The sequence below is a fragment of the Anser cygnoides genome, unplaced genomic scaffold (genome assembly GCF_040182565.1).
Source record: "Anser cygnoides isolate HZ-2024a breed goose unplaced genomic scaffold, Taihu_goose_T2T_genome scaffold_45_1, whole genome shotgun sequence".
Classification (NCBI taxonomy): Eukaryota; Metazoa; Chordata; class Aves; order Anseriformes; family Anatidae; genus Anser; species Anser cygnoides.
In genome coordinates, this window is record NW_027103069.1 from 552,831 (window position 1) to 576,172 (window position 23,342).

Consider the following 23,342-nt stretch of genomic DNA (forward strand, 5'->3'; position numbering starts at 1 on the left):
AGGTTGGTAATGACGAGGTAGCAACGAGAAGTCCGAGAGCCATCAAAAGGGACTTTAGGGCTTTGGGGCGACTACTTAAAGGATCAGGGGCACAGGTTGTGTTTGCCTCTGTCCTTCCGATAGGGGGGATCGAGGCTGACAAGCAGACTCATCACATTAACACGTGGCTTCGGGACTGGTGCAACCGGCAGAATTTTGGGTTTTTCGATCACGGGAAGGTCTATGCGACACCGGGCCTGCTGGCACCAGATGGGATGCGCCTCTCTCGGAGGGGGAAAAGGATTTTTGCTAAGGAGTTAGCGGGGCCGACAGATAGGGCATTAAGCTAGAGTCAAAAGGGGAAAGGGATAAAACCAGGCCTGCCAGTGATAAGCTATGGGATGGCGCGCTAGAATCAGAGGGACTAGTGTGCTAGCGAGGTCCTTTGGTCTGCTCCACAAGGTGCTGCGTGCAATGAGGCGCATTTGAAGTGCTTCTACACCAATGCACGCAGCATGAGTGTCCTGGTTCCAGTTAGGACAGAGTTAATTTTCCCTCATAGTAGCCGGTAGGGTGCTATGTTTTGGATTAGGATGAGAAGAGCGCTGATAACATGCTGATGTTTTAATTGTTGCAGAGCAGTGTTTACACCAGGCCAAGGACTTTTCGGCTTCTCGCTCTGTCCTGCCAGCGAGCAGGCTGGGGGTGCAGCAGGAGCTGGGAGGGGACAGACCCAGGACAGCTGACCCAAACTGGCCAAAGGGGTATTCCATACCATCTGACGTCATGCTAAACAATATATAGGGGTGGCTGGCCGGGGTGGGGGGCGGCTGCTCGGGGATAGGCTGGGCATCGGTCAGCGGGTGCTGAGCAATTGCGTTGTGCATCACTTGTTTCTTACACATTATTATTATTAATACTATTATCGTTATCACTATTATTATTATTATTGTTATTATTATATTCCTGTCTTAATAAACTGTCTTTATCTCAACTCACCGGCTTCACTTTCCCGTTTCTCTCCCCCATCCCAGAGAGGGAGGGGGGAGGGTGAGCGAACGGCTGTGTGGTTTTTAGCTGCCAGCCGGGTTAAACCACAACAATGAGGAAGAAGCTAGAGAAGCTAGAAGTCTTGGCCCAGTCCCAGAGCTACGATAACATTGGCATAATAATGAATATGGCAGAATAATGCCTGTTACAGGCCAGTGAGGTTTTCTGGGCAGATGCTGGGATCACCATTCTGAGGCCAATGAAAGGTGTATAGCTGCTGTGTGCTATCGAGACAGGGGCTATATAGAAAGCTGCTGAAACACTTGCTGTGACAGAGACACAAAAGGAATCACTTACACTATTGCTAATTAATTTGATGTAAATTGGTAATAAATACCAGACCCTAATGCTCTGGAAGGAAAGTAAACTGCCACTTGCTTTGTGCTCACTGAAGGCCAGTTTTGGACAGCCTCTTTCCTGTGCTGAAGCTTTCTGTCCTTCAAGCAATCCTCTTCTAAAAGCCAGATGCTAACTCCTGAGCACATGTGAAAATTAGGTTGTCAGGACCCAAAACCTGTTTACCCAGGAAGATAATGCAACGCTTGGCAAAGAGAAGTCAGTGGATTGTTAGTTCATCAGTTTCCCACATCATCCTTTTCAGGTGTAGGTGAGCCTTGGGACTTTGTTTTCTAAGCCCAATTTCAAGGATGGGAGATGCTTGGAGATAAAGAGGAGCCAGCCTGGGACTCAGTGCAAATCCAATAAATCTTTAGCTGGGCTGCAGGACCATCTAACTAAGAACTGAGTAAACAGTGAAAACAAATATGCAGATATTTATAATCCCAAAATATTTACCTCTGGCCAGTCCACAGTCACTTCCAAGATTCCTGGGTGACTGGGGTTTCCTATTCGAGCCCGCTGAGTAATCAGTGCAACCCACTTGCTCCATGTAGCATCAGTTGCATGATGTGTAAAGGGGGTCCTTCCTTTGAACATCCAGCCCACTACCGGCAGTCGGGGTGCCAGGAGGAGCTGTGCTTCAGTACCGACCACTTCCACCCCTTCATATGCTGCCAATATCTCTTTTTCGGTTGGAGTGTAGCGAGCCTCAGATCCTCTGTATCCCTGACTCCAAAACCCTAGGGGTCGACCTCGAGTTTCCCCAGGCTCTTTCTGCCAGAGGCTCCAGGTGGGACCATTCTCCCCGGCTGCAGTGTAGAGCACATTCTTTACATCTGGTCCTGCTCGGACTGGCCCAAGGGCTACTGCATGAACTATTTCCTGCTTAATTTGTTCAAAGGCTTGTTGTTGCTCGGGGCCCCATTCGAAATCATTCTTCTTACAGGTTACTTGGTAGAGCGGGCTTACGATCAGACTGATTTGGAATATGCATTCTCCAAAACCCCACGACACCTAGGAAAGTTTGTGTTTCTTTTTTGCTAGTTGGTGGAGACATAGCTGTTATTTTGTTGATCACATCCATTGGGATCTGACGACTTCCATCTTGCCATTTTATTCCTAAAAACTGGATCTCTCGTGCAGGTCCTTTGACTCTATTTTGTTTTATGGCAAAACCAGCGTTCAGAAGGATTTGGACTATTTTCTTCCCTTTCTCAAAAACGTCCTCTGCAGTGTCACCCCACACAATGATGTCATCAATGTAATGCAGGTATTCAGATACCCCCCCTCATGTTCCAGTGCAGACTGGATCAGTCCATGGCAAATGGTAGGGCTGTGTTTCCACCCCTGGGGCAGTCGATTCCAAGTATATTGGACTCCCCTCCAAGTGAAAGCAAACTGTGGCCTGCACTCTGCTGCTAGAGGGATGGAGAAAAATGCATTAGCGATATCAATTGTGGCGTATGTTGTGGTTTAACCCGGCTGGCAGCTAAACACCACACAGCCGTTCGCTCACCCTCCCCCCTCCCTCTCTGGGATGGGGGAGAGAAACGGGAAAGTGAAGCCTGTGAGTTGAGATAAAGACAGTTTATTAAGACAGGAAAATAATAATAACAATAATAATAATAATAGTGATAATGGTAATAGTATTAACAATAATAATGTGTAAGAAAACAAGTGATGCACAATGCAATTGCTCACCACCCGCTGACCGATGCCCAGCCTATTCCCGAGCAGCCGGCCCCCCACCCCGGCCAGCCACCCCTATATATTGTTTAGCATGACGTCAGATGGTATGGAATACCCCTTTGGCCAGTTTGGGTCAGCTGTCCTGGGTCTGTCCCCTCCCAGCTCCTGCTGCACCCCCAGCCTGCTCGCTGGCAGGACAGAGCAAGAAGCCGAAAAGTCCTTGGCCCGGTGTAAACACTGCTCTGCAACAATTAAAACATCAGCATGTTATCAGCGCTCTTCTCATCCTAATCCAAAACATAGCACCCTACCAGCTACTATGAGCTACTTAACTCTGTCCTAACTGGAACCAGGACAGATATCCACCCCTTATTCCATACCATTTATGTCATGCTCAGGTTACACTCTGTCCAATACATTCTAATTAATCACCATTTTCATCTATGATATATAGCAATCATGGTAGTGATGACATACATTATTATATAATAATTAACATACTACAATTCAACTCATGGGCTATTCTCACCCAGTATCAAATCCCCTTGAGGTACACACCGGACCTCCCCATTCTTTTGCATTACCCACCAAGTGCATCCAGGTCCCTGAGCAAAAGCAATTCCACGAATGGGTTTGCCTTTTCCTGAGGCAGGAGTAGCCCAGACTGTTTTACCCAGCATGTTTCTTACGTGCACTACAGGAACTTTATCCCCTTCTACAGTGCGTAACAGGTTTGATTGGGCAGGTCCAGCTCGGTTGGCAGATCCCCTGGTATTGACTAACCAGGTGGCCTTTGCCAAATGTGTATCCCAATTTTTGAATGTCCCAGCACCCATTGCTTTCAGTGTAGTCTTCAACAGTCCATTGTATCGTTCAACTTTCCCAGAGGCTGGTGCATGATAGGGGATGTGATACACCCACTCAATACCATGCTCTTTGGCCCAAGTGTCTATAAGGTTGTTTCGGAAATGAGTCCCGTTGTCTGACTCAATTCTCTCTGGGGTGCCATGTCGCCATAAGACTTGCTTTTCAAGGCCCAGGATAGTGTTCCGGGCAGTGGCATGGGGCACAGGATATGTTTCCAGCCATCCGGTGGTTGCTTCCACCATTGTAAGTACGTGGCGCTTGCCGTTGCGGGTTTGAGGGAGTGTGATGTAATCAATCTGCCAGGCCTCTCCATATTTATATTTCAGCCATCGTCCTCCATACCAAAGAGGTTTTGACCGTTTGGCTTGCTTGATTGCAGCACATGTTTCACAGTCATGAATAACCTGTGCTATAGTGTCCATGGTCAGGTCCACCCCTCGATCACGAGCCCATCTGTAGGTTGCATCTCTACCTTGATGGCCTGAGGTGTCATGGGCCCATCGGGCTATAAATAATTCACCTTTATGTTGCCAGTCCAGGTCCACCTGAGCCACTTCAATCTTAGCAGCCTGATCCACCTGCTGGTTGTTTTGGTGTTCTTCAGTAGCCCGATTCTTGGGCACATGAGCATCTACATGGCGTACCTTTACAACCAGGTTCTCTACCCGGGCAGCAATATCTTGCCACAATGCCGCAGCCCAGATGGGCTTGCCCCTGCGCTGCCAGTTGTTCTGCTTCCATTGCTGTAACCACCCCCACAGGGCATTTGCTACCATCCATGAATCAGTATAGAGATAGAGAACTGGCCACTTTTCTCGTTCAGCAATATCTAAAGCCAGCTGAATGGCTTTTACTTCTGCAAACTGACTCGATTCACCTTCTCCCTCAGCAGCTTCTGCAACTCGTCGTGTAGGACTCCATACAGCAGCTTTCCATCTCCGATGCTTTCCCACAATACGACAGGACCCGTCAGTGAACAAGGCATATTTCTTCTCATTTTCTGGTAGCTTGTTGTACAGGGGGGCTTCTTCAGCACGAACCACCTCCTCCTCTGGTGATATCCCAAAGTATTTGCCTTCTGGCCAGTCCATAATCACCTCCAAGATTCCTGGGCGACTGGGGTTTCCTATTCGAGCCCGCTGAGTAATCAGTGCAACCCACTTGCTCCATGTAGCATCAGTTGCATGATGCGTAGAGGGGACCCTTCCTTTGAACATCCAGCCTAGTACCGGCAGTCGGGGTGCCAGGAGGAGCTGCGCTTCAGTACCGACCACTTCCGAAGCAGATCGAACTCCTTCATATGCTGCCAATATCTCCTTTTCAGTTGGAGTATAGCGGGCTTCAGATCCTCTGTATCCCCGACTCCAAAACCCCAGGGGTCGACCTCGAGTTTCCCCAGGTTCTTTCTGCCAGAGGCTCCAGGTGGGACCATTCTCCCCGGCTGCGGTGTAGAGCACATTCTTTACATCTGGTCCTGTTCGGACTGGCCCGAGGGCTACTGCATGAACTATTTCCTGCTTAATTTGTTCAAAGGCTTGTCGTTGCTCAGGGCCCCATTCAAAAGCATTCTTCTTACGGGTTACTTGGTAGAGCGGGTTTACAATCAGACTGTAATTTGGAATATGCATTCTCCAAAACCCCACGACACCTAGGAAAGTTTGTGTTTCTTTTTTGCTAGTTGGTGGAGACATAGCTGTTATTTTGTTGATCACATCCATTGGGATTTGACGGCGTCCATCTTGCCATTTTATTCCTAAAAACTGGATCTCTCGTGCAGGTCCTTTAACTTTATTCTGTTTTATGGCAAAACCAGCCTTCAGAAGGATTTGGACTATTTTCTTCCCTTTCTCGAAAACTTCTTCTGCAGTGTCACCCCACACAATGATGTCATCGATGTACTGCAGGTGTTCAGGAGCTTCCCCCTGCTCCAGCGCAGACTGGATCAGTCCATGGCAAATGGTAGGGCTGTGTTTCCACCCCTGGGGCAGCCGATTCCAAGTATATTGGACTCCCCTCCAAGTGAAAGCAAACTGTGGCCTGCACTGTGCTGCTAGAGGGATGGAGAAAAATGCATTAGCGATATCAATTGTGGCATACCACTTGGCTGCCTTTGATTCCAGTTCATACTGGAGTTCTAGCATGTCCGGCACTGCAGCACTCAGTGGTGGCGTGACTTCGTTCAGGCCACGATAGTCCACTGTTAGTCTCCACTCACCATTAGACTTTCGCACTGGCCATATGGGACTATTAAAAGGTGAATGAGTCTTGCTGATCACTCCTTGGCTCTCCAGTTGACGAATTAGCTTATGGATGGGACTCAGGGAGTCTCGGTTGGTGCGATATTGCCGCCGGTGCACAGTTGTGGTAGCGATCGGCACTTGCTGTTCTTCAACCCTCAGCAACCCCACAACAGAAGGGTCCTCTGAGAGACCAGGCAAGGTAGACAACTGTTTAATGTCCTCTGTCTCCAAAGCAGCTATGCCAAAAGCCCAGCGGAACCCTTTTGGGTCCTTGAAATATCCTCTTCTAAGATAGTCTATGCCAAGGATGCACGGAGCATCTGGGCCAGTCACAATACGGTGCTTTTGCCACTCATTACCGGTTAGACTCACTTCAGCCTCCAATACAGTTAACTGCTGGGATCCCCCCGTCACACCATAAATACAGATAGGCTCTGGCCCTTTATAGCTTGATGGCATTAGAGTACATTGTGCACCGGTGTCTACTAAAGCCTTATACTTCTGTGCGTCTGACGTGCCAGGCCATCGAATCCACACAGTCCAATAAACTCGATTGTCCCTTTCCTCCCCCTGGCTGGAGGCAGGGCCCCTCTAGTCCTGGTCAGAATCTTCATTTCTGTGTTTAAAGGACTGCCTGCTGGAAGTTGGAGCAGCAAACCTTTCAGAGAACTCCTTTTTCCCAATTGTTTTCCTTTGCAATTCACGTACCCGTGCCTCTAGGGTCGCAGTAGATTTTCCATCCCATTTTCTCATGTCCTCTACATGGTCACGTAGGTAAAACCACAGGGTGGCGCGGTGTGTGTGCCCACCATATTGTCTTCCTTGCATAGATGAACGTTTACCCCTAATAGCTGAGACACTGGTTTGTACAGGTGGGGAGGAAAATAAACTCTCTTTAAGTTGGTGGATCTCTTCAGAAAGTTTCTCCAAGGTATTCTCTTTTAGCTGGTGGACACTGGTTCGTTCAGGTGAAGGGGAAGATAATCTTTCTTCAAGTTGGTGGATCTTTTCAGAAAGTTTCTCCAAAGCATTCTCTTTTAGCTGGTGGACACTGGTTCGTTCAGGTGAAGGGGAAGATAATCTTTCTTCAAGTTGGTGGATCTTTTCAGAAAGTTTCTCTAAAGCATTCTCTTTTAGCTGGTGGACACTGGTTCGTTCAGGTGGAGGGGAAGATAAATTCTCTTTAAGTTGGTGGACCTCTTCAGAGAGTTTCTCCACAGCTGAGACACAGGCCTTTAGGGAAGAGGAGAGATTTCCTTCGTACTGCCGGAGTATTTTAGTCACTTCATTCACTGTGGGATTCTCCTCCGTTTTCCAGGCTAGCATTGCCAATGAGCTGGCATATGATGATGGGGCACTCTGTACAAACTTCCGCCACATGGGTAGTGTACACCGGACTGCATCTGGATCTGCGGATGTTTGTGCGTCGTCTAGGTCCTTATAAATTACTTCCCGTACGGCCAATTCCCTCAGGTACTGAATTCCCTTCTCCATGGTGGTCCATTTGCTTGGTAAACATACAAGTTCTTCCTTGAAGAGATACCTTTCCTTCACAGCTGACAGGAGACGCCTCCAGAGGCTGCGAGATTGTGCTCCATCTCCAATTGCTTTGTCAATGCATGCGTCCCTAGCAAGGGATCCCAGCCGCCTGGCTTCCTTGCCCTCCAATTCCACATAATTGGCTCCCGTGTCCCAGCACCGGAGCAGCCAGGTGACAAGCTGCTCGCCTATACAGCGACCAAAATCTTTTCGCACATCTCGTAGCTCACGCTGGTATAGAGTCCGGGTAATTACTGTTGATTTTTCGACATCCTCATCCTCATCTTCAGTCTTCTGCACCTTTGATGGCCGGTGTAGAGTCCGGGTAGTTACTGTTGATTTTCCGACATCCTCATCCTCATCTTCAGTCTCCTGCACCTTTGATGGCTGGTATGGAGTCCGGGTAGTTACTGTTGATTTTTCGCCATCCTCATCCTCATCTTCAGTCTCCTGCACCTTTGATGGCCCAGCCTCGTCTTCACTACGCCCAGACTTAGCAGAAGACTGTCTGCGTTTTAAACGACCTGAGCCTCTATACCATTTTTTCACCTTGTCTACAGGGGCAACTTGCACTGCTACAGCTCGTTTCTCTGACCCAGACACAGGGTCTGCCACAGGGGTTGGAATACCCTCTGCGGGGTCAACTTGCACTGCTACAGCTCGTTTCTCTGACCCAGACGCAGGGTCTGCCACAGGGGTTGGAATACCCTCTGCGGGGTCAACTTGCACTGCTACAGCTCGTTTCTCTGACCCAGCCACAGGAGTGGGAGCAGCTGCAGGAGCTGGGGCAGCTGCAGGGGCTGGAGCTGGAGCGGCTGCAGGAGCTGGAACTGGAACGGCTGCAGGAGCTGGAGCGGCTGCAGGAGCTGGAGCTGGAGTAGCTGCAGGAGCTGGAACTGGAGCGGCTGCAGGAGCTGGAGCGGCTGCAGGAGCTGGAACTGGAGCGGCTGCAGGAGCTGGAGCTGGAGTAGCTGCAGGAGCTGGAACTGGAGCGGCTGCAGGAGCTGGAGCGGCTGCAGGAGCTGGAGCTGGAGCGGCTGCAGGGGCTGGAGCTGGAGCGGCTGCAGGAGCTGGAGCGGCTGCAGGAGCTGGAGCTGGAGCGGCTGCAGGAGCTGGAGCTGGAGCGGCTGCAGGAGCTGGAGCTGGAGCGGCTGCAGGAGCTGCAGCTGGAGTGGCTGCAGGAGCTGGAGCTGGAACGGCTGCAGGAGCTGGAGCTAGGTTGCTAATAGCATCAATTGCAGCTCGATAGGCACAAGCCAGACCCCAGCACGCTACAGTGATTTGTGTCACTTTGGAACTGCCAGAGTCATGACACCTTTTTTTCAAGCATTCTGCCAGCTTTTTAGGATTTTGCAGTTGTTCAGGGGTGAATGTCCAAAACACTGGAGGTGCCCACTGCTCTAGAAACCTGGCCATATCCTCCCACACTCCCTGCCACTCGCAACTATCCCGCCTCAAGACAGATCTCCGGATGAGATTCCTAAGTAGTTGTTTAACCCTCCACAAAATCTGAAGCGCATTCAGGAGACATAACAACAAGAGCAGGCTGGTCTGAGTATCCCAAGGATATTCAACATCTCGGAGAACCACCGTAACTAACTCGGGGGATAAGAGGGTGGTGGTGAAGGAGAAAGGGAGAGTGAACAGGTAGGGAAACATGTCTTCCCCTGTCCCCTTCACAGATTGGCTCCCTAACGAAAACAGGCAATAGGTGTAATTGCTAATAGTTTCCGAGATATGGGTTCCAAAGTATAGAGTCGATGTCAGTGCTGAGTACAAATACCAGGTTAAAGTCATGACCAGATATCTCATCATTTCATAAGCCATTGCTACACCGCACAGTACCATAACAATCTTAAACCAGGGCCCGGAAAGGATAAACAGTGCAACAGGGAGCACATACAGAAAGTAACGCACCATAAAACTCAATTTGGAATACAGGTACAGCAGACTGGAGATTAAGGCAATCAACATCGTGACTAGCAACTATTAAGCAGGTCCAATACTTATACCAATTTTAGTTTAACACACTCTGGTCAGATTTGTCGATATCTCAACCCTTCGAGCCCCACGTTGGGCGCCAAAAAGACTGTTGTGGTTTAACCCGGCTGGCAGCTAAACACCACACAGCCGTTCGCTCACCCTCCCCCCTCCCTCTCTGGGATGGGGGAGAGAAACGGGAAAGTGAAGCCTGTGAGTTGAGATAAAGACAGTTTATTAAGACAGGAAAATAATAATAACAATAATAATAATAATAGTGATAATGGTAATAGTATTAACAATAATAATGTGTAAGAAAACAAGTGATGCACAATGCAATTGCTCACCACCCGCTGACCGATGCCCAGCCTATTCCCGAGCAGCCGGCCCCCCACCCCGGCCAGCCACCCCTATATATTGTTTAGCATGACGTCAGATGGTATGGAATACCCCTTTGGCCAGTTTGGGTCAGCTGTCCTGGGTCTGTCCCCTCCCAGCTCCTGCTGCACCCCCAGCCTGCTCGCTGGCAGGACAGAGCAAGAAGCCGAAAAGTCCTTGGCCCGGTGTAAACACTGCTCTGCAACAATTAAAACATCAGCATGTTATCAGCGCTCTTCTCATCCTAATCCAAAACATAGCACCCTACCAGCTACTATGAGCTACTTAACTCTGTCCTAACTGGAACCAGGACAGCGTACCACTTGGCTGCCTTTGATTCCAGTTTGTATTAGAGTTCTAGAATGTCCAGCACTTCGGCACTCAGCGGTGGTGTTGTGAGAAAAAGCTCAATAATTTTCTTCAGACAGGATCTTCTGTGAAGCTATTTTATTCGTGATTGCAATGGCGGGCATCCTGCCAATTAGGAGCACATTATAGTAAACATATAAACTTTTATTCCCTGTTACCCAGCACCTGACCACCTCCCCTGTTTCCTCATTGGCTGAGTACTACAGGTTCACAAGCTACTCGATGCTCCTCTATACCATATATGTACTTTTTTTTTTGATCAACCCTTTAAATTCTCCTTTTTCCTTTTTTTTTTCCTTTTTTATGTTTAGAGAACTTATGATCTTTGTTTTTTTACTGTTCTCACAATGCTCATCCTGTTTTTCTCAAGCTTCCACCTTATTTTGGAACAGTGAGGCCTTCTACTGTCCACTTATCTACTTAGCATTTCTCCTTATTATGACTACACAACTACCTTTGAATACAGAAGGTTAGTTTTCTACTGCAAAAACACACTCTACTTCGAAAACATGTTCGACTGCAAAAGCACAACTTAGTTTCTCACAGTGTGACTTCATTCAGGCCACTGTAGTCCACCATTAGCCTCCACTCGCCATTACACTTTTGCACTGGCCATATGGGACTATTAAATGGTGAGTGAGTCTTCCTGATCGCTCCTTGGTTCTCCAGTTCACGAATTATCTTATGGATGGGAATCAGAGAGTCTCCATTGGTGCAATATCACTGACGGTGTACAGCTGTGGTAGCAATTGTCACCTGCTGTTCTTCGACCCTCAGCAACCTCACAACATGAGGGAGACCGAGAGACCTCCGAGAGACCGGGCAAGGTAGACAACTGTTTAATATCCTCTGTCTCTAAGGGAGCTATGCCAAAAGCCCACCGGAACTCTTTTGGGTCCTTGAAATATCCTCTCCTGAGAGAGTCTATGCCAAGAATGCATGGAGCATCCAGGCCAGTCACAATGGTGTGCTTTTGCCACTCATTTCCAATTAGACTCACTTCAGCCTCCAATACAGTTAACTGCTGGGATCCCCCTGTCATTCCAGAAATATAAATGGGTTCTGGCCCTTTATAGCTTGATGGCATTAGAGTACACTGTGCACCCGCATCTACTAAATCTTTATACTTCTGTGCGTCTGACGTGCCAGGCCATCGGATCCACACAGTCCAATAAACCCGATTGTCCCTTTCCTCCCCCTGGCTGCAGGCAGGGCCCCTCTAGTCCTGATCATAATATTCATTACTGCGTCTGAGGTACTGCCCGCTGGAAATTGGAGCAGCAGTTTTCTCAGAGAACCCCCCTTTTGCGATTGTTTTTCCTTGCAACTTACGTACCCGTGCCTCTAGGGTCGAGGTAGATTTTCCATCCCATTTTCTCATGTCTGCTCCATGGTCACGCAGGTAAAACCACAGGGTGGCACGGGGTGTGCTCCCAATATATCCCGTTTCTTGAACAGAGAGATGCTAACCCCTGATAGATGAGACACTTGTTCATACAGGTGGGGAGGAAGATAAATTCTCTTTAACTTGGTGGACCTCTTGAGAAAGCTTCTCCACAGCTGAGACGCAGGCCTGTAGGGAAGAAGAGAGCCTTTCTTCATACTGCCGAACTTGTCTAGTCAATTCATCCACCGTGGGTTCGTCTCGGTTTTTCCAGGCCATTACTTTAAGTAATGTGCTCTATAACTCAATTTGGAAAACAAGCACAGCAGACCTGAGATAAAAGAAATCAACATTGTGATTAGCAACTATTAAACTAGTCTAATGCTTATAAAATTTTTCTTTTAACGCGCTCTGGTCAGATCTTTTGTTATCTTGACCCTCCAGGCCACACGTTGGGCACCAAAAGGACTGTTGTGGTTTAACCCGGCCAGATGCAAAGCACCATTCAGCCGTTCACTCACCCTTCCCCCCCAGCAGTGGGATGGGGGAGATAATCTTAAAAGAAGTAAAAGCTTGTGGGTTGAGATAAAGGCAGTTTCTTAGGACAGAAAAAAAAAAAAAAAAAAAGGAAAATAACAATAATAATGATAATAGTACTACTACTAATAATGTGTACAAACAAGTGATGCACAATGCAATTGCTCACCACCCACTGACCGATGCCCAGCCTATCCCCGAGCAGCGGTGTGTATGTGTGTGTGTGTGTGTGTGTGTCCCCGGCCATCCCCCCCTTATTAATTGTTCAGCATGATGTCAGATGGTATGGAATACCCCTTTGGTCAGTTTGGGTCAGCTGTCCTGGTTCTGTCCTCTCCCAGCTCCTGCTGCACCCCCAGCCTCTTCACTGGCAGGACAGTGTAAGAAGCTGAAAAGTCCTTGGCTTAGTTTAAGCACTGCTCTGCAACAACTAAAACATCAGCCTGTTATCAATATTTTTCTCATTCTAAATCCAAAACCAGCTACTAGGAGGAAAATTAACTCTATCCTAGCCAAAACCAGGACAACGTCCTCAGACATCTCTTCTTTAAGTTAAAGTAAATTTAATTTCTTCCTGTTTTTCCTCAGGTCTCTGAGCATTCTTACAGCTTTCCATGTCATGTTTTCAGTTGATTTGCTTGGATGGGAGAGTCCTGTTGACATTGCCTCTGAACTCCAAGAAATGTATCAGGAGGTGTTTAAAGGAGGGAAAAAGTTTCATTAGCAAAGGTATTTGTTTTAGCAAATATAAACTATGTATCAGTGTATTGTGTTTATGTGGCAAGATTTTGGTAGTGGAGGGGTGGTGCAGAGATGGCCTCTGTGAGAAGGGATCACGGGCTGCCCCATGTTCAGCCAGCTCCAAAAATGGACCTGCCATTAGACAGAGCTGTGCCAGTCAGTGACGCTGGTGGCACCTCTGTGATAACATATTTAAGAAAGGATTAAAAAAATGCTGTGTAGCAGCTGTGAGAGAGAAGAATGAGAAAAACGTGAGAGGAAAAAAACAGACTGCAGACACCAAGGCCAATGAAGAAGTAAAGTGTGTTATCGGCATTGTTTTTGGTCACAAAACTAAAATATAGCACCCTCTAAGCTGCAAGTAAAAAGAAAATTAACTCTATCCCAGCCAGACCCTGTAAAACCCTATGGAAAGAACCCATGCTGTAGCAGTTTGTGGAGAAAATCCAGCCTGTGGGAAGGATACAAGTTGGAGCAGTTTGTGAAGGACTGTATCCCATGGGAGGGACCCTGTGCTGCAGCAGGGAAAAAGTGTAAGGATAAGGAGCATCAGAGACAAAGTGTTATGAACTGACCACAACCCCTATTCCCCATCCCTCTGCGCTACTCAGTATGTGTGTGGGCAGGTAGAAGAATCAGGTGTGAAGTTGATACTGGGAAGAGCGGAGGTGGGAGGGAAGGTGATTTTAGTTTTGATTTTAGTTCTCACTGCCCTACTCTGATATTAATTGGCAATAAATTAAATTAATATTCCCCAAGTCAAATCTGTTTTGCCCATGATGGTAATTGGTGAGTCATCTCCCTGTCCTTATCTTGACCCATGATTTTTCATCTTTTTCCTCTCTCTGTTTTGCTGAGGTAGAGAAGTGAGAAAGCAGCTTGGTGGGCACCTGGCAGACAGCAAAGATTAACCTACCGCAGTCAGTGAGCATTTCACCATGGTCTTCCATATTTACATAGTTTCTAACAATGTCTAACCATATCAATCTAAACACAATTTGCAAAACTGTTCTAGTTAACTACTCTTAGTTTTGCTAATTCTCTCAGATAAAGACGGACTGCCTAAAAAGCATAGGGAACCTTGTGTTGCTTATGCACACCTTATATTTATCTTCCAGGCAACAGAGGAACCCATTCCAAACCCTAGAAACGGGAGTATTAACCCTTAGATCATTTATGAAAAGTGTGTAAGGAAGAGATTGAGTTAAATAGTCTTAAAATGAAATGAAAGGCAACGAGTATTTAATTTTGGCTGAATTATTCTTTTTGCTTGATGCCAAAAAGTGCATTCAAGCTGAACTTTATTATTGCTGTGCTTTTTCACTGAAGTATTTTTGAAGGATTTAAATTTTACCCACATTTCCTAGATCTCCAAACCTGCAGGTGGCTGTAATGAATAGTCTTGGTGATGTATATTAAAAAATAATTTTTTTTTCTTTCCTCCTTTCTTTCACATTTTTGGCTTCTCTGTATCCTTACTTCTCTAGCTTGCATACTTCTATGGATTAATACACCACATCCCTTCTGGATTTTGTCTCAGATCTGTTTCATATGACAACCAATAATGAGAGGCCATAAATTCTTCATTCTTTATGACAGGGCACATCATCTGAACAGTAGATGTGCAGATGTGTCCATAAAACAGTGGGCAGCTTTATAGCCACCATTTAGTCTTGTCAGAAAATTAGATTTTACACAACTCTAATGTAGCAGCAATTAAGGATTTATTATATTCCTTTATAGCAAATAACAAGGTTAGATTATATGATTTTTAACAGCACTTAATCAGTATCTAAGTATTAGTCAATTAACACAATGATCTAAAGGAATTTGCTACAATAGAAACAGCAACTTAGTTAAAGATTCAAGAATGGCAAGGTTCACCCAAAACTTACTGCAAGGTCTTGGGGGAGGTTCTAAATCCAGTTGCCCGTTTCCAAAATTCCCCCTTAGAGTGACTTACTCACCCTACTCCCTCATCGGAATTTCTCTGCAGATGAATTTGTTCCTCGAGGAGTCAGCCCTGAGATGTGCTTCCTCTCAGGGGTACCCTGAGAGACATCCCAGCTCAGGGGGAGATCAAGGATGTAGCCTACTGTGGTCCCTGGAGAGCTAAAAGAATTCTTCCTTGGAATCACTATTTATAGGATTGCGAGACCATTGTCTTTTGGTCAGTAATTTTCCAGGGTTCATGTATTTTGCCAATTTGTTTATGATCCAGGCTGTGCACTCCCCTTCCCCTTAGCACTTAATCATGTCCTTGTCAATTAGTCATACCACAGGGGCTGGATACAATAAGACGGGAGACCTGATCTACTGGTGCCTATATCACATAAATAACAGGGGAATGAGACAGTGTCAGGCTTCACCACACTCAGTAGATTACAGAGAAATGATGCTGTGATAGCTTTTCCTTTAATTAGGATGAAGGGCCGTATTTATTAGATAAAGTGATTGACTTGCAGTCAAGCTCAGATTCCTTATCATGTTGTTTCCTGGACTCTGATGTACATCATTATTTTCCATGAGAGATTTCATGGTACAGAGGTCTGCCTGGGGCTCTGTTGTTAACGAGCTGTCTGGTTCAAGGAGTCATCACATTGAGGCCTACCATGGCTCATAAGCCTGAGCAAGATTTATGTCAAGTACAGGAACAGAGCGTACCTGTCATAGGCCTATAACTGGAAGAGGGATATAACTCAAGTGGCTCAGCGGTTTGGCAGCAGAGGCTAGTAGTCCATCCCGAGTCCTGGTTGTGACGTTGACAAAGATACTGTCTGCACTGCTGGACAAATCAGCAAGCTGTGCAGAGCTCCTTTTTATGCTTCCCAAACAGGAATAATTGTAATATGTGCCTCACGGAGGACAAACTGTGAGGATTTATTGGTTATACTGCTTAAGGCTTTGAAAATGCATACCAGATCGTATTTGTGCCATGTTATACAAATGCCTCCTGGCTGAAAGTAGAAGGAAATCAGTAACCTTTGCAACACAGGTTAAGGCTTCGCTGATGACATCCCTGGAGAGTATGTTGTGGAGCAGGGCTGGAGGAGAAGGGGTCATTCATCTTCCATACTGCACAAGCAATACTGAGAAAAACAATATGCATAAGAGACTTCACCACATTTCCTACAGGGCTTTTCTGTGCTGTGAAGTAGTTTTTTCAGTCAATTGCCTTCCCAGTCTGTCCCAGTGACCTAGTGACCTGCGCATCTGTCCTTGCATCCTGTAGATCTGTTGTGGTTTATTCTGACGGCATCTAAGCACCACACAGCCGTTTGCTCACCCTCCCCCCTCCCTCTCCGGGATGGGGGAGAGAATCAGAAAGAAATGAAATGGGTTGAGATAAAGACAGTTTATTAGGACAGAAAAGAAAGGAAAATAATAATAATGATGATGATAATACTACTAATAATAATGTGTACAAACAAGTAATGCACAATGCAATTGCTCACCACCCGCTGACCGATGCCCAGCCTATCCCTGAGCAGACGGTCCCCCCCACCCTGGCCAGCCACCCCATAGTAATTGTTCAGCATAACATCAGATGGTATGGAATACCCCTTTGGCCAGTTTGGGTCAGCTGTCCTGGGTCTGTCCCCTCCCAGCTCCTGCTGCACCCCTAGCCTGCTCGCTGGCAGGACAGAGCGAGAAGCTGAAAAGTCCTTGGCTTGGTGTAAGCACTGCTCTGCAACATTTAAAATATCAGTGTGGTATCAACATTATTCTCATCCTAAATCCCAGACACATTACCCTACCAGCTACTAGGAGGAAAATTAACTCTATCCTAGCCGAAACCAGGAGAAGATCATACAGCTTTCAGTGAGCAGCTTGCTTTATTAAGGGATCCCTTAGGGGATTCTTAGGAGTTTTCCCTACTCAACTGCCCCGCCCCATCCTTGCAGATATTATGACTTCTGGAACGCTCTAGGTATGTGCATAAAGGGATATGTGGATGTGTGCATACATAAATATATAGAGAGATGAGTTTGTGAGGAAAAAAAAAACTCAACAGTTAATTAGAACTTATTGCTCCAGAAAATAAAAATATGCAGCTGTTGACTCTTAGATTCAAAGCAACAACAATAAAAAAAGACCTGATGGAATTATTTGATTAGCTAATATCTGTGTGCAGTCATGTTAATTTAAATTACCCAGATTACATTCCTTGTTCTCTGGAGGAATCACATATTTGAAGTAAAAAGCTTACTGGGAAAAAGAACGTGTTTTAGGTGAAAGGCATTTAAGTAAGTGTGAATGACCTCTTGACACCTAGCAACCCTGAAAATTTAGTACTGTAAAGCTGACTAACACGTATATTTTTTAATTGTCCTTGAGAGTACATATTTCATAAATTATTCTATGTAGCATATTTTCTTTGGATCAAGGCAACAATATGAAAACATAATTTAGTCTTCTCATGAAGCTGCAACAAATAAGGAAAGAGAAAACATTCATTGTAATGTGAAAACAAAATGAAAACTCCTTAAAAATTTGATTGCCCAAGTAAAATGTGATGTCAGAGTGGTTTGCCTCAATCACAGTTTTCAAACAAATCTCTCCAACTTGCCTTGCGATGGTTGCAGGTGAACAGACTCTTACAGGCTGATTATTGAGTTTAAATCTCTATTCCTATCCAAGTTCTCCTGCCAAAGATCTCCAAGGAGCCTTCTTCCTTCTGTGATTCAGAGACTGTTGGGAGTAGAGGCATTTGGCTGCTGAGTGTAGGGAAGTAATCCAGCTCTCTGGAACAACTGCCTTTCTGGTTCCATTGAATTCCTGGGAACGTGCTTTTGGATGGGAATCCATAACAATCCGATATCTGTTGGAGGGACAGCACAGCAGGGTACAGGCAATCCAGGAGGTTCCTGGAATGCATTGATGATGTCTTCCTTATACAAGCGATAGAGGAGCCAACAAGGAGAAGTCCTATGCTGGACCTCATTCTCACCAACAAGGAGCTCTACACCCTCCAGCAACAAGGATTTCTGTACCCTCCCAGTCTGGGGCCCCTTGGTTCACAATCTTATCAGTTGCAAGGTTCGTCCTTCCTGGAAATAGCACCTGTAGCATGTTAGCCCACTAATTAGTGTGACTGGGAGGTTTGTTTCTTGTGATTGTCTCCCAGCTTAGAAGTCCTCCATCAGATAACCCTGTTGGCATAAACATTCCTACATCCTCACATGCTCTCATAAATTAATGTGACTGACCAGACTTGTTTCCCATCACTGCCTCCCTTTCTTCTTTTTCCTCATTGTCTTGGAAAAGGTCCTTGACCAGGTGCCCTTAAAGGAGCAGACGCTTTCCTTCTACATACCCTTACAGGGAATGCTGACCTAAACTGACCAAAGGGATATTCCATACCATATGACATCATGATCAGCAATAAAAGCTGGGAGGGAAGAAGGAGAAGGGGGGATGTTTGAAAGTGTTTGTCTTCCTGAGCAACTGCTATGTATATTGAGGCCCTGCTTCCCAAGAAGTGTCGGCTGAACATTGCTTGCTGATGGGAAGTAGAATTTTTTCTCCTTTTGCTTTCATGTGGTCTTTGCATGTTTTTTTTTTTCTTTTCTTTTTATTAAAGTGCTCCTTATCTTAACCCATGGGCTTTTATTTTTATTCATCATACTTTCTTCCCCTGTCCTTCTGAGGAGACAGGGCTGAGAGAGTGGAATAGTGGTGTTTAGCTGCCCATTGGTTGTTAAACCACCACAGGGTAATTAAACAGAAACTTTTAAATGGAAAACAAATTGCACAGGGGTATTCTTTGTATTTAGGAAAAATATGTGGTCTATGCATTTCAGTTATTGTCTATTTCTCTAAACCTCAATGTATCTCTGTATAAATAATAATCTCTCTAGGGATTTTTTTTTTTTATTTCTGCATTGTAGGAATCTACATTACATTTTCAGAAGTCAGCTGGGCACATGAAAGGAGAATCTCAAATGTATTCAGCTGTTAAAGTATTCAAATCAATGACTAACTGGTTTTCAAAAAAGCACCTTGTCCTGGTTTCGGCTAGGATAGTTAATTTTCCTCCTAGTAACTGGTATGGTACTGTGTTTTTGGATTTAGAATGAGAACAATGCTGATAACTCGCTGACGTTTTAGTTGTTGCAGAGCAGTGATTACCCTAAGTCAAGGACTTTTCAGCTTCTCATGCCGCCCTGCCAGTGAGGAGGCTGGGGGTACACAAGAAGCAGGGAGGGGACAGAACCAGGACACACCTGAACAGATATGAAGTGTAAATTCTATTGTAGTCAATAGAAATATTATTCTTAATCAGCTTAATACTTTGGACAATTCCAGTAAATGATTTCTTCAACCTTAGATACCAAAATGCCTTTGAAATCTGGTTGCTGGAAACTCCATTGAAATTCAGAAACTGTATGGAAGACAAGGTGCAAGAAAAGGCTTTTGATCACCAAGAGGACTTCCTTGAGCAGCACTGAGTTGTATGTGAGGGTTGGAGTAAGAGTTAAGGAGATGGGAAGCTCTCTTCACAAAGGCCCTTCCTTCCCAACTTACTTCCTCCCTGCCCCCATTTGTTTCCCATAGCACTGGAAAGAAAGATAGAAAACTGGATGACTGTTTCTATCATGTGGTTGTTTGTTCCCAAGACTGTATAATGAGAAGACAAATCTAATTTCAAACAGTCCCTCAGTGTTTTGGGTTTACGTTGCAAAAGCTTGGTAGCAGGGGGGGCTGCAGGGGTGGCCTCTGTGAGAATACAGAAGCTGACCCATATTAGATAAGGGCCAGTTCAAGCTGGCTCCAAAAGGGACCCACCAGAGCTGAGACAATAAGCAATGTTGTTTGTGCCTCTGCGAGAGTATATTTAAGAAAGGGAAAAAACCTGAGGCACAACAATAGCTGGGAGAGCAAGGAGTGAGAAACATGCTTGCAGACGCCAAGGTCAGTGAAGAAGGAGTGGGAGGAGGTACTCCAGGTGCCAGAGCTGAAGTTCCCCTGCAGCCCGTGGACAGGACCATAGTGGAATACATTGTCTCCCTGCAGCCCACGGTGTACCACAGCAGAGCAAATATCCATGCTGCAGCTTGTGGAGGTGCCCACAGTGAAGCAAGTGGATCTGGCCTGAAGGAGGCTGCGGCCTATGGAGAGCCCGCACCAGAGCAGACTACGTGCCAGACCTGTAGCTCATGGAGAGGAGTCCACACAGGAGCATGTGATCTGGTGGGAGCTGCTGCCCATGGGGGACCCATGTTGGAGCAGTGTACTCCTGATGGATGGACCCATATTTGGAGCAGTTCTTGAAGAGCTGCTGCCTGTGGGAAGCCCACGTAGGACCAGTTCGGGAAGGACTGTATCCTGTGGGAGGGACCTCCCTTTGGAGCAGGGGAAGAGAGTGACCGTGAAGGAGCAGCAGAAATGAAGCTTTATGGGCTAACCCCAACCCCCATTCCCCTGTGCTACTCAGGGGGAGAATGTAAAAGAGGGTGGATGGGGGGGGGGGGGGGGGGGAAGGTGTTTTTAGTTTGATTTTAGTTTCTCCCTGTTCTAGTAGGTAATAAATTATATTAATCTCCCTGCACTGAGCCTGTTTTACTCATGACAATAATTGTTGAGTGATCTCCTTGTCCTTACCTCTACCTGTGAGATGTTGTGTTTTTTTTTTTCTTTTTGTCATATTTTCTCTCCCTTTCACTTTGAGGAGGGGGAATGAGAGCGCAGTTCTTATGGAGTTTAGCTGTCCAGCTGGGTAAAACCATCACACTCAGTTTATATCCTTTTGAGGGAAACACAGATCTGACAGAATTTTGAACTGTCATTATGAATATTTTTTTCAGATATAGTTCCAGTTTTAATCTTTCTAAAATGAAGCCATTCTTACACAGCCCTTCTCATTTCTGAGTATTGTTTAGGATTTGTTTAGATTTCATTTCTTAGACTGTCTTTCAAGGATATACTCTCATTTTTTGGCACGCACAGCTTGAAGGCCTGTGGCAGCCTTAATAAAAAATAGCTGAAAAGAATACTCATCAAGGGGAACACGTCCTGCACAAAGTGTGGAGGAACAGAGAAAGGGAGAAACAAATGGAAAAGGAAAAAAACACAAACATACAGGCAAAAACCACCTCAGTCTCAAAATTTGTCAAAGAATGAATGATACATGATTAATATGCTCCAATCAGTTGCTGAGTGCCTGCTCAGCAACTCTTCCTTCTCCGTATCCTTTGTCACCGGGGCACTCGCCCCATTCAGCTGCAGGCCGACATTTTCCCCAACCTTCCTTTTTCTACTGATGTACTTGAAAAAGCCCTTCTTGTTGTCCTTGACATCCCTTGCAAGATTTAATTTCAATTGGGCCTTGGCCTTCCTTGTCACATTCCTGCATACTCTGACAGTGTCCCTATATTCCTCCCAAGTGGTCTGTCCCTTTTTCCACATGCTGTCAACTTCCTTCCTCTGTCTGAGCTTTGACAGGTGCTCCCTACTCATCCATGTAGGTCTCCTGCCCACTTTGCTTGCCTTCTTACTCATAGGGATGCACCGATCTTGAGCTTGGAGGAAGTGATACTTGAATACTGACCAGCTGTCTTGGATCCCCTTCCTTCCAGGACCTTAACCCATGGAATTCTTCCAAGTAGAAGCATGGGTTCACCAAGGGGAAATCATGCTTGATCGTGCTTGTTCCTTCTATGATGGAATGACTAGCTGGGTGGATGAGGGGAGAGCAGTGGATGTTATCTACCTTGACTTCAGCAAGGCTTTCAACACTGTCTCCCATAACATCCTCCTAGGAAAGCTCCGGAACTGTGGGATCCATGAATGGACAGTGGGGTGGATCGAGAACTGTCTGGATGGCAGAGCTCAGAGGGTTGTGCTCAACGGTTCCGAGTCTAGTTGGAGGCCTGTAGCTAGCGGTGTCCCCCAGGGGTCAGTACTGGGTCCAGTCCTGTTCAACCTATTCCTCAGTGGCCTGGATGATGGAATAGAGTGCACCCTCAGCAAGTTTGTGGATGACACAAAACTGGGAGGAGTGGCTGATAACCCAGAGGGCTGTGCTGCCGTTCAGAGGGACCTGGACAGGCTGGAGCATTGATTCTACTGGTCAAAGGAAATGGCTTTGAAAGGACCAGTCAAATCTGGCAGATCAATGCATGGTTGTGGGACTGGTGTTATAGCCAGGGATATGTTTTTTTAGACCATGGGACTCTCTTTGAGAAAGTTGTCCAGGGAAAGGAACCTCAATCCACCTGACTCTTATTGGTTCGATGCCAGCATGAGCAATAGATGCCCAGAGCCTGGAAAGGGATCAGAGGTCAGCGGGAGATCACCTGAAGAGAAGCACAAAGGAATACCAACCACTCCAGCCAATAAAAGTTTCATCAGAGGTCCAACTTAAATGCCTCTACACAAATGTGTGTAGCATGAGGAATAAGACAAGAGGAAATGGCCTTAAGTTGCTCCAGGGGAGGTTTAGGTTGGATATTAGGAAACATTTCTTCACTGAAAGGGTTGTGAAGTATTGGAATAGGCTGCCCAGGGAAGTAGTTGAGTCATCATCCCTGGGGGTCTTCAAAAAATGTGTGGATGTAGTGCTTAGTGACATGGTTTAATGATGGACTTGGCAGTGCTAGGTTAAAGGTTGAACTAGATGATCTTAGAGGTCTTTTCCAACCTAAATGATTCTATGATTCTATGAGTTAGAGATGTGCGCATGCCTGCAGGGCTATGATCTTACTGGCATCATGGGGATGTGGTGGGATGGCTTCCATGACTGGAGTGTTGGAATGGAAGGATAAAGGCTCTTTAAGAAAGACAGGCAGGGGAGAAGAGGAAGGGGTGTCACCCTCTATGTCAAGGACCAGCTGGACTGCATGGAGCTCTGCCTGGGGACGGATGAGGAGCCGACCTAGAGTTTATCGGTAAGGATCAAAGAGAGGCGAGGGACAAGTGACATTATAGTGGGGGTCTGCTACAGGCCACCAGACCAGGAAGACTGAGCAGATGAGGCACTCTATAGACAGATAGGAGCAGCCTCACATTCACAAGCCCTGGTCCTCATGGGGGACTTCAACCACCCCGATATCTGTTGGAGGGACAGAACAGCAAGGCATAGGCAATCCAGGAGGTTCTTGGAATGCATTGATGATAAATTCCTTCTCTAAGTGGTAGAGGAGCCAATGAGGAGAGGTCCTGTACTGGACCTTGTTCTCACCAACAAGGAGGGATTGATGGGGAATGTGAAGCTCAAGGGCAGCCTTGGCTGCAGTGTCCATGAAATG

At 46.3% G+C, this 23,342-nt stretch overlaps 1 long non-coding RNA gene across 1 annotated transcript; it reads right to left on the minus strand.

Annotated features, from left to right (window-relative positions):
- Positions 1-9,901: 9,901 nt before the first annotated feature.
- Positions 9,902-15,253, minus strand: LOC136789447 (uncharacterized). Its single transcript, XR_010828188.1, has 3 exons — positions 15,060-15,253; positions 11,767-12,145; positions 9,902-10,535 (listed from the first exon to the last, which is right to left on the minus strand). It is a non-coding gene; the product is annotated as an uncharacterized lncRNA (long non-coding RNA).
- Positions 15,254-23,342: the final 8,089 nt, after the last annotated feature.